Here is an 11,576-nt window from a genome sequence, read left to right as displayed (position 1 = left end):
AGATCTCATGTTAGGTGTTCTCACAACAAGAAGAAACCAAAGAGGCATATGGAGACTTTTGAAGGTGCTGTATGTGTCCACTACCTCAATTGCGGTGATGGTTTCAGAGATGTGGGTATATGTCTAGACTCATAAAATTGTCTACATTAAATAGTGCAATTTTCATATATCATTTATACTTCAATATAGCAGTTTTTTTAATTCCATTGATTTTGAGATTTTTTCCCTGTTATAAAACAACAGCAATTAGTTTCTGAGCCTCTGTATATTTCCTTGGTCAGAAAATATGAATATATGATGTGTGAAAAGATTTCAGACCAAAAAGGATTAACAGGAAAGGCTGACTCAACAGCCCTCTTTGGCTTCACATATTACTTAAAAGAACAGATTTTAACCTTAATCTTTTAATCTGCCTGAGTCTTGCAATTTTTACTTGCTTTGCATGCACTTTTAGCTCATGTCTAAAGGTCATTCTGTTTCTTGTGTGATTCTACCAGCTGATTTTCTTTCTGCTCCACTAATATTTTACAATACCTGCAAAATTTGATTTATTTTAAATTCTCTGGAGTCAAAAAGATAAAATGGTCGGTGTGGTGGCTTACATCTGTAATCCCAGCACTTTGGAAGGCCAAGGCAGGTGGATCACAAGGTCAGGAGTTCAAGACCAGCCTGACCAAGATGGTGAAACCCCGTCTCTACTAAAAATACCAAAAATTAGCCAGGCGTAGTGGCAGGCGCCTGTAATCCCAGCTACTCAGGAGGCTGAGGCAGGAGAATCACTTAAACCCAGGGGGTGGGGGTTGCAGTGAGCCGAGATCACACCACTGCACTCCAGCCTGGGCAACAGAGTGAGACTCCATCTCAAAAAAAAAAAAAAAAAGAGATAAAACTGTGACAAGTCTTTTTATATTTTTCAATGTGTTTAAATTTGAAAGATTGCTCTCTTCCAAGCTTTTCACAGATGTAACATTACTAATGTGTATGTGTGTGTGTATGTGTGTGTGTGTATACATTTACAGTGGCTGTGTTTTCAGCTCCCCTAAAGCAAGTAACTGAAATTGACAAAGAAAATGCCACATAATTTGTAATCAGCAATTGAACACATATTATATACTTATCATTGAAATGACTTCCAAGACTAAGTGAAATTGTGCTCCAAGTTTTAAGATGCAAAAATAACATACAACATGTACAAAATTAAGACAATTATGAAGAAGCACCACCTAGAATTTGAATACTATGAAAGGCAATAAATCTGAATTGTAATAGTGGCTGCCGCTAACCTCGGACAAATCACTTCATTCGGTTGCCATCTCTTAGTTTTCCTCTTTAAAATGGTTATAATAATATTCATGTCTCTGTGGGTATGCCACAAGAACTACCCAATTGTTAAGTTGAAAAGCACTGAGGAAATCCAAATTCTGCTATAAAAACAATGAGTGCATGCCATAAGATAAACAGAAAACTATGCACATATGCCTCTCCTATTTTGAACACTATCTGAGGACATCTGACAGTACAGCTGCCTAGAGGAAATAGGATATGGGAAAGTATGTCCAGATTCCATTATTGAAACTCTTTGCTAAAAATATTAATCACTTTTCTTCTGGAATACATTAATCTTATGCCACTTGCATAATAGATATAAAAATAGATATAATCTTATGCCACTTGCATAATAGATATAAAAATATGTCCTCTGACTTCCATAACTGTTAGGAAAATACTTTATATTTCCCTTGCACAGTTTTAAGAAATATTTCCTTCAAGGTGCCTTTCACTTATAAGCTCCTTGAAAGCAGAAACCATGCTTATACATCTTGTGTATCCATCTGCTCCACTAATAGTGTATACCCTCCATAGCAACCAGGACAGTGCCTTACAGACAATATGGGGCTCCATAAATGCTCATCTCTGCTTAAAGCAAGAAATGAAAAATAAGTCAAGGTTCCTGCTCTCAAGGAATGACTTACATACTATTCAACTGCCTTAGATAACTTTAACACAGTATGCTGTAACAAAGGTGTGTACAATATACAAAAGAGCACAGAGTAAGGGAGAGATTATCAAGCAATCACTAAATAAAAGGTTATCTTTTAGCCTCAAAGGACAAATAAGAACTTACAATACACAAAAGAAGCAAACAGGTGGAGGAAACAACACAAGGAAAACATGCTATCTATGAAGTTCAATGAATAGAACAACGTGTGCAGCACAGAGCAGGTGGCCACAGTTGTGGAAGATGGGACTGGAAATGTCAGCTGGGGCCAGTTTGTAAAGGCCTTGTGATCTATACCAAAGAATTTTGATTTTATCCTCTAGACAGTGATCTCCAAAGTGGGGTGCACTCACCCGAGAGCATGGGCAAATGACCCAGAAAAAAATCAGAGCATTTATATTTTTTCTCATCCTTTTTAATTCTTTAGATGAGCTTTTTTATTACTATTTAATGGTTATACATATTTTGGGGGTACATATGATATTCTGATACCTGTATACAATGTGTAATGATCAAATCACTGTAATTGGAATATCCATCACCTCAAACATTTATCTCTTCTTTGTGTGGGGATCATTCCGATTCTCTTCCAGCTATTGTGAAATACATAATATATTTTTGTTAACTATAGTCTCCTTCCTATACTATTGAATACTAGAATTTATTGCTTCTATCTAAGTGTATTTTTGTACCCATTAACCAACTTCTCTTCATCCCCTCTTCTCCCTACCCTTCCCAACCTCTGGTAACTACTATTCAATTCTCTGCCTCCATGAGATCCACTTTTTTAGCTCCCCTATATGAGTAAGAACATATGAATTTGTCTTTCTGCGCCTGGCTTATTTCACTTAACATAATGACCTTGAGTACCATCCATGTTGTTGCAAATGACAGGATTTCATTCTTCTCTATGGCTGAATAATATTCCATCATATATACATACCACATTTTCTTTATCCATTCATCTCTTGATGGACACAGGTTGATTTCATATCTTGGCTACTGAGACTAGAGCTGAGCTACGATAAACATGGGAGTGGAGATATCTCCCCAATATACTGATTTCCTCTCTTTTAGATATATACCTAGCAGTGGGACTGCCAGATCATATGATAGTTCTATTTTTAGTTTTTTGAGGAACTTACATACTGTTTTCCATAATGGCCGTACTACTTTACATCCCAACAACAGTGTACAAGCATTCCTCTCCCTGCATCATCACCAGAATTTGTCATTTTTTTGTATTTTTGTAATAGGCATTCTAAGTAGGGTGATATGATATCTCATTGCAGTTTTGGTATGTATTTCCCTAACAAGTAGTGATACTGAGCATGTTTTAATATACCTGTTGGTCACTGGTATGTGTTCTTTTGAGAAATGTCTATTCAGGTCTTTTGCCTATTTTTAAATTGGATTATTTGTGGGGTTTGCCATTGAGTTGTTTGAGTTCCTTATATATTCTGCTTATCAATAGTCTGCAATTCATCCTTTTTAAGCGTTTGTTGAGTGTTTATAGTGTGTGTGTACTTTATAGAGAAATATATACATATTGGATATGGTTGTGGCTCAGAAAAAGGTATCCCAAAGTATGGCACTTTGTCATGCTGAGTACTTTGAACTAAAGGAGATTGGGAAGCCTCAGAAGCAATCTCAGAAACAAGGTCTCTCTGACCTTCTCCTGCCCTCCTGTCTCCCCATCCTCTTTCTTCTTCAAACTGAGTAATAGAAAAACCAGGATTATTCTTCTCCAATGCAGGTCATAGAAACTAGAACCTCCTGGCCGGGTGCGGTGGCTTACGCCTGTAATCCTAGCACTTTGGGAGGCCGAGGCGGGCAGATCACAAGGTCAGGAGATCGAGACCATCCTGGCTAACATGGTGAAACCCCGTCTCTACTAAAAATACAAAAAATTAGCTGGGCGTGGTGGCGGGCGACTGTAGTCCCAGCTACTTGGGAGGCTGAGGCAGGAGAATGGCGTGAACCCGGGAGGCAGAGCTTGCAGTGAGCCAAGATCGCGCTACTGCGCTCCAGCCTGGGTGACAGAGCGAGACTCTGTCTCAAAAAAAAAAAGAAACTAGAACCCCTGTCCCCCAAAGCAAGCCATAAAACCTAGAAAGTTCACTTCTCCTTTCTCCCTTGAAGGCCTTCATTCCAGAGGCACCCTGTCCCACATCCAGGAGGAAAGAATGCTACACAGAGACTAAGATTTTGAAATGACAAGCTTTGCTGGGTTTCCCCACTCTCAGTCTGTTGCCACTAGATCATACCCTTTTATTCAATCACATTTCTACACAGCTCTCCATTCTTCACTGAACCCAAGCATAAAAAGAGACAGTTTGCCCTGGGTCTTTGGAGCTTCATTTCTGAAGCTCCCATATCACATAAAACTTTGATTAAATTGGCCGGGCGCGGTGGCTCACACCTGTAATCCCAGCACTTTGGGAGGCCGAGGCGGGTGGATCACGAGGTCAGGAGATCGAGACTCATCCTGGCTAACACGGTGAAACCCCATCTCTAATAAAAATATAAAAAATTAGCCGGGCATGGTGGCGGGCGCCTGTAGTCCCAGCTACTCGGGAGGCTGAGGCAGGAGAATGGCGTGAACCCAGGAGGCAGAGCTTGCAGTGAGCCGAGATTGCACCACTGCACTCCAGCCTGGGCAAAAGAGCAAGACTCCGTCTCAAAAAAAAAAAAAAAAAAAAAACAACTTTGATTAAACTTGTTATCTGTTATCTTGTTAACCTGCCTTTCATTATATGAGTGTCAGCTGTGCCCCTTATGATGCGTGAAGAAAGATATCTCGTTCTGCCCTTATCAGTGCATATTCAAAATTTTTAGTGATGAGATGCACAATCAAAAATGTGAATATCTAAGCAATAAGCTACTATTGAAAAGTTTTTAAAAGGGATAACAGGCCGAGCACCGTGGCTCATGCCTGTAATCCCAGCAATTTGGGAGGCCAAGGCAGGCGGATTGCTTGAGCCCGAATAGTTGAAATTACAGGCACCCACCACCATGCCTGGCTAATTTTTGTATTTTTAGTAGAGACGGAGTTTCACCATGTTGGCCAGGATGGTCTAGAACTCCTGACCTCAGGTGATCTGCCCATCTCAGCCTCCCAAAGTGCTGAGATTACAGGCGTGAGCCACCACGCCCAGCCAGTTTTTTCTTTTAGGTTTTGTTTGTTTTATAGAGATGGGGGTCTTGCTTTGTTGTCCTGGCTGGTCTCGAACTCCTGGACTCAAGCAATCCTCCCACCTCAGCTTCCCAAAGTGCTGGTATTACAGGTGTGAGCCACCACGCCTGGCCAATAATCTTTATAATTTATTATAATTTATTTTAGAGGAAAAGCTGGTATTAAAAAAGGGATTATTATTATAATTTTTTTTTGTTTTTGAGACAGAGTTTCGCTCTTTTTGCCCAGGTTGGAGTGCAGTGGCATGATCTCGGCTCACGGCAACCTCCGCCTCCTGGGTTCAAGCAATTCTCCTGCCTTAGCCTCCCGAGTAGCTGGGATTACAGGCATGAGCCACCACACCCGGCTAATTTTGTATTTTTAGTAGAGACGGGGTTTCTCCATGTTGGTCAGGCTGGTCTTGAACTCCTGACCTCAGGTGATCTGCCTGCCTCGGCCTCCCAAAGTGCTGGGATCACAGGCATGAGCCACCGCGCCCAGTAAAAAAGGATTATTTTATAGAACCATATTGTTCATCAAAAAATTCCTTTACCAAGTTTACCAAGTCTAAATTAATGGTTCAGGCTGGGTGCAGTGGCTCACGCCTGTAATCCCAGCACTTTGGGAGACCGAGGCAGGCGGATCACTTGACATCGGGAGTTTGAGCCCAGCCTGGCCAACACGGTAAAACCTGTCTTTACTAAAAATACAGAAATTAGCCAGGTGTGGTGGCAGGTGCCTGTAATCCCAATTACTCAGGAGGCTGAGACAGAACTGCTTGAACCCTGGAGGTGGAGGTTGCAGTGAGCACAGATTGCACCACTGCACTCCAGCCTGGACAACAGAGTGAGACTCCGTCTCAAAAACTAATTAATTACTAAATTGGTGATTTAAATATTTGCCCCTCCATTTAACTTTTTATTCCCCATATAGTCCTACATACTTGAAAATTTCACTAAGGCCAATATGATGAGGCACTGTGAAACACAATGAACACAGTGAAAGGACGAGAATTGGGATCTGCTCAGGTTGCAAAAAATAAATAAGACTTGGTTCCAGCTCCTAGGAAACCTATAGTTATAAAAGGAAACTAAAACATTAAACAATCAACTACTAACTATAAAATTCCATACAGAAAATGATATGTATCCTAAAAGAGATATAATTATAATTAAAATCAAACGGGTTGTTCCTAAGATAGGTAAGCTCATTTTGCAAAGCAAGTTTAACTCTAAAAAAATGGTAATGGTGGCCAAGCGCGGTGGCTCACACCTGTAATCCCAGCACTTTGAGAGGCCAAGTGGGGGTGAATCATCTGAGGTCAGGAGTTCAAGACCAGCCTGGCCAACATGCTGAAACCCCATCTCTATTAAAAATAACAAAAATTAGCTGGGTGTGGTGGCAGGCTCCTGCAATCCCAGCAACTCAGGAGGCTGAGGCAGGAGAATCGCTGGAACCCAGGAGGTGGAGGTTGCAGTGAGCCGAGATCACGCCACTGCACTCCAGCCTGGGTAATGAAGGTTAAACTCCGTCTCAAAAAAAAAAATGCTAATGGCTAACATATATTGAAATGTAATAATTACAGTACAGTACCCACCAGGTACAGTACTGTAATTTACAGGCATTATCTTATTTAATTATCTAATTCTTACAACACCCCTATGAAAATGTTTCTATTATTATCTTCATTTGAGGGAAGAAGAAACTAAGAAAAACAGCTAGAGGCTTTTGAACTAGATACTCTATCCAAAAGGTGTTCCTTTCCCATCCAAAGACAGGATGGGGGATGGGAGAGACAGAGAGTATAAGCCCTCACATGGTCTAGAACTATGCTGTCCAATATGGTAGACCCAGACACAATGTGGCTATTGAGCACTTGAAATGTGGCTGGTCCTAATGGAGATGTGCCATAGGTATAAAATACACACTGGGTTTCAAAAATTTAGTACCAGGCCGGGCATGGTGGCTCACGCCTGTAATCCCAGCACTTTGGGAGGCCGAGGTGGGCAGATAGCCTGAAGTCAGGAGTTCGAGACCAGCCTGGTCAACATGGTGAAACCCCGTCTCTACTAAAAATACAAAAATTAGCCAGGTGTGGTGGTAGGTGCCTGTAATCCCAGCTTCTCAGGAGGCTGAGGCAGGAAAATTGCTTGAACCTGGGAGGTGGAGGTTGCAGTGAGCCAAGATCATGCCATTTCACTCCAGCCTGGGTGACAGAGCAAGACTCCATCTCAAAAAAAAAATAAATAAAAAATAAATAAAAAATTAGTACCAACAAAAGAGCTTATCTCATTAATCATTTTATATTGATTACATGTTGAACTGATATATCGGATTAAAAATGCATGTTATACAATTAATTTCCCCATTTTTGTTTTGCTTTGTTTTACTTTTTTAATGTGGCTACTAGAAAATTTAAAATTACATCTATGGCTTGCATTATATTTCTACTGAACAGTGCTAGTCTAAAGTGTTGATAAAGGAAAAGTATCAACTAAAGAATAAATATGAGGCCGGGCACAGTGGCTCATGCCTATAATCCCACCACTGTGGGAGGCCAAGGCGGGCAGACTACCTGAGGTCAGGAGTTTGAGACCAGCCTGGCCAACATGGCAAAACCCCGTCTCTACTAAAAATACAAAAATTAGCCAGGCGTGGTGGCACACACCTGTAGTCCCAGCTACTCGGGAGGCTGAGGCAGGAGAATTGATTGGACCTGGGAGGTGGAGGTTCCACTGAGCCAAGATCGTTCCACTGCACTCCAGCCTGGGCAACAAGAGCGAAACTCCATTAAAAAAAAAAAAAAGAAAGAGCGAGAGAGAGAGAAAGAGAGAAAGAGAAGAAGAAAGAAAGAAAGAAAGAAGGAAGGAAGGAAGGAAGGAAGGAAGGAAGGAAGGAAGGAAAGAAAGAAAGAAAGAGAAATTGCAAGAAGAAAACATAAAGACATGTGAGAGATTTCTACGGTATGTGAGGTCTGAACATGAATGGATCCAGATTCAAACAAACCATGTAAGAAAAAAAGAAGACCAGGAAAGGAGAAAAAAAAAAAATAGGCTAGGCATGGAGGCTCACACCTGTAATCCCAACACTTTGGGAGGCCGAGATGGTTGGATCACCTGAGGTCAGGAGTTCAAGACCAGCCTGGCCAACATGGTGAAACCCTATCTCTACTAAAATACAAAAAATTAGCTGGGCGTGGTGGTGGGCACCTGTAATCCCAGCTACTCCGGAGGCTAAGGCAGGAGAATCGCTTGAACCCACGAGGTTGCAGTGAACTGAGATTGCACCACGGTACTCCAGCCTGAGCAACAAGAGTGAAACTCTGTCTCAAAAAAATAATAATAATAAATAAATAACACCAACAATGATCTTCTGTGGTAGTGTGCAATCAGGAAATAAATGCCAGATATAAAGGGGAAAAAATGTGTCATCATACTTTTTTTTTTTAATCTTCTTGGGGCCAGGCACGGTGGTTCACACCTATCATATCAATACCTTGGAAAGTCAAGGCAGGAGGACTGCTTGAGCCCAGCCTGGGCATCACAGGGAGGCCCTGTCTCTAACAAAAATTTTTTTAAATTAGCAGGGGGTGGTGGCACATGCCTGTGGTCTCAGCTACCGGGGAGGCTGAGGTAGGAGGATCACTTGAGCCCAGGAGGTGGAGCCTACAGGGAGCCGTGATCACACCTCTGCACTCAAGCTTAGGTGACAGAGGAAGATCCTGTCTCAAAATCTTCTTGGGAAGACTATAAAACAAAACAAAAACCAAAGTACCTCCTCTGAACCTAGAATCAATGACACTGCAATAGGAAGAAGTACACTCAATGCTCAGATCTTAGTTTGTAATATCATTCTCCTTATAGAAATGGCAGGGGTAGACAATACACAAGATGAGCCTGGAACATCTTGTTGTACCAGAAAGTAAGGGAATGCTCAAAAAATACAACAATGGAGGCATGCAAGACACAAGAGCCAACTGAAAGAGCTCTTAGTCACTAAAGCTGGAACAATTTGAGCAACAAAATAAATAACATAGTGTTGGGAGTATAACCCAAAGTATAAAATAAGTAACCATGATATCATACTAATAAAAATAAATGACTGAATAAGTAAATAAATGTAGGAGAATAAACAAATCTCCCAAACAAAAGAATTCTCCCCCTGAAACTGGTGGAGTAGATAACTCCCCACCCCTTAAGTGAAGGCTGCACATACTGATTTCCTTCCAAAGAGAAAAGTAAGGCCGGGGGGAAATGAGTTAACTTCACGGTGAAAACACCTGACAAACACGACCTCAGGCATGTGATGAGGCTTACCATCACTAGTGATAATCATCAGTGATAAATAAGTTGACAGCACATTCCCTTGACATTACATGATGAGAATGGCCCTTTACCTCTATGACCTTTCCCTCAAAAATCCATAACCCCAGTCTAATTATAAGAAAAACATTCAGGCCAGGGGCGGTGGTTCAGGCCTGCAATCCCAGCACTTTGGGAGGCTGAGGCAGGGGATCACAAGGTCAGGAGATGGAGACCATCCTGGCAAACATGGTGAAACCCCGTCTCTACTAAAAATACAAAAAGCCGGGCGTGGTGGCACACACCTATAGTCCCAGCTACTCGGGAGGTTGAGGCAGGAGAATCGCTTGAACCTGGGAGGTGGAGGTTGCAGTGAGCCGAGATCGTGCCACTGCACTCCAGCCTGGACGACAGAGCGTGACTTCGTCTCAAAAAAAAATTCAACAACCCACATTAAGACACTTTCTACAAAACCTACCAGTACTCTACAAAACTGTCAAGGTCAGCAAAAGCAATGAAAGTCAGGAACTGTCAATCTAGAGGAGCCTAAGGAGACGTGTAATGTGGCATCCTGGATGAGATCCTGGAACCAAAAAAAGATATTAGGTAAAAATTAAAGAAATGCAAATTAAGTATGAACTTCAGTTAATAATTATCTATACCGGCTCGTTAGTTATGATATATGCATGATACTAATGTAAGATCTTAATAATAGGTCAAACTAAGCAAAGGGTATGGAGAACTCACTGTACTATCTTTGCAACTTTTATGTAAACCTAAAATTTCTAAAATAAGAAATATTTAAAAAAAGAATTCCTCTGGTTTGAAGTCTTTCAAGTCTGTTGCAACCTATATTCCCTGGCCCAAGTTATCTATAACCTTGGTCATCTGGGAGCTTGTTAGCAATACAGAATCTCAGGCCCATCCCAGATGTACTGGGCTTCTCAGAGAAACAGCCCCAATTGGGTAGTTTGGGTAATAAAGTTTTGGCTTTCACAATATAGGCTGGCCGACTACAGACCCAAAACAGATGATGGTGCACATGCCTGGAGACCCAGGAGGACCTGTGGTGCAGATCAAGTCTGAGGACACTCTGCTGTAGAAGTCTCCCTTGCTTGGAGAAGAGAAGTGGGGGAGTCGGATTTTTTATTCTAGACAGGCCTTCAACTGATTGAAGGAAGCCCACCCAGATTATGGAAGGCAGCCATATTTACACAAAGTTCAATGATTTTAGTGTTAACCTCATCCAAAGACATCCAGCAAGTTAATACATAAAATTAACAATCACACCAGATCTGCTGAATCTGAATCTACATTTTAAAAGGATTTGCCAGGTGACTCTGCATAATCAAGTTTGAAAATTGCATTTTTCTACAACCCTTAGAGAGTGTAAAAATCTACATGGTAATTCAGTAACTCAGAAACAAGGCTTGATTTGCTGCTTTAACTTGAGAACTTCCCTAGCATTTACTGATCTGGAGGTAGGGATGCCTACAGAAATCCTCGCCCTCCCTTCTAGGTAAAGGACCCTCCCCTTTGTTCTCACGTGGACCTCACTAAGCTTCTAACCTGGTTTACTGAATTAGTGGCTTGCGGGTCTTCCCTGTCTACACCAAACTCTCCGAGAGCATCTACATCTTATTTTCTACCTCCACAGAGACAGCCTTTATTAGCGGATCCAGATCCGCCCTGCCAAGGCAAGCTGGGTTTTCCTAGTTTCACTTTCTCAGAGTCCGCAAATGCTAGCACAATCTATCCAAATTCTATCGTGGAGATATAACATGCACACATACATCAGAGGATTCCATAGGTCGAACTATATGAAACTACCTATGTTGATTATTTTTACCTATAAAACCAGCAACATCATAGGACTCAACAAATTTCCATTGCTGTTTTTCCACCTAAAAGCTATTTTAGGACCAGGAGCAGTGGCTCACGCCTGTAATCCCAGCACTTTGGGAGGCCGAGGAGGATTGCTTGAGCCCAGGAGTTCGAAACCAGCCTGGGCAATATAATAAGACCACGCCTCTACAAAAATAAAAAGTAGAAACAAAATTAGCCAGATGTGGTGGCATGCCCCTGTAGTCCCAGCTACTTG

Source organism: Pongo pygmaeus, chromosome 5 (assembly GCF_028885625.2).
Source record: "Pongo pygmaeus isolate AG05252 chromosome 5, NHGRI_mPonPyg2-v2.0_pri, whole genome shotgun sequence".
NCBI classification, from domain to species: Eukaryota; Metazoa; Chordata; class Mammalia; order Primates; family Hominidae; genus Pongo; species Pongo pygmaeus.
This window is presented reverse-complemented; position numbering follows the sequence as displayed.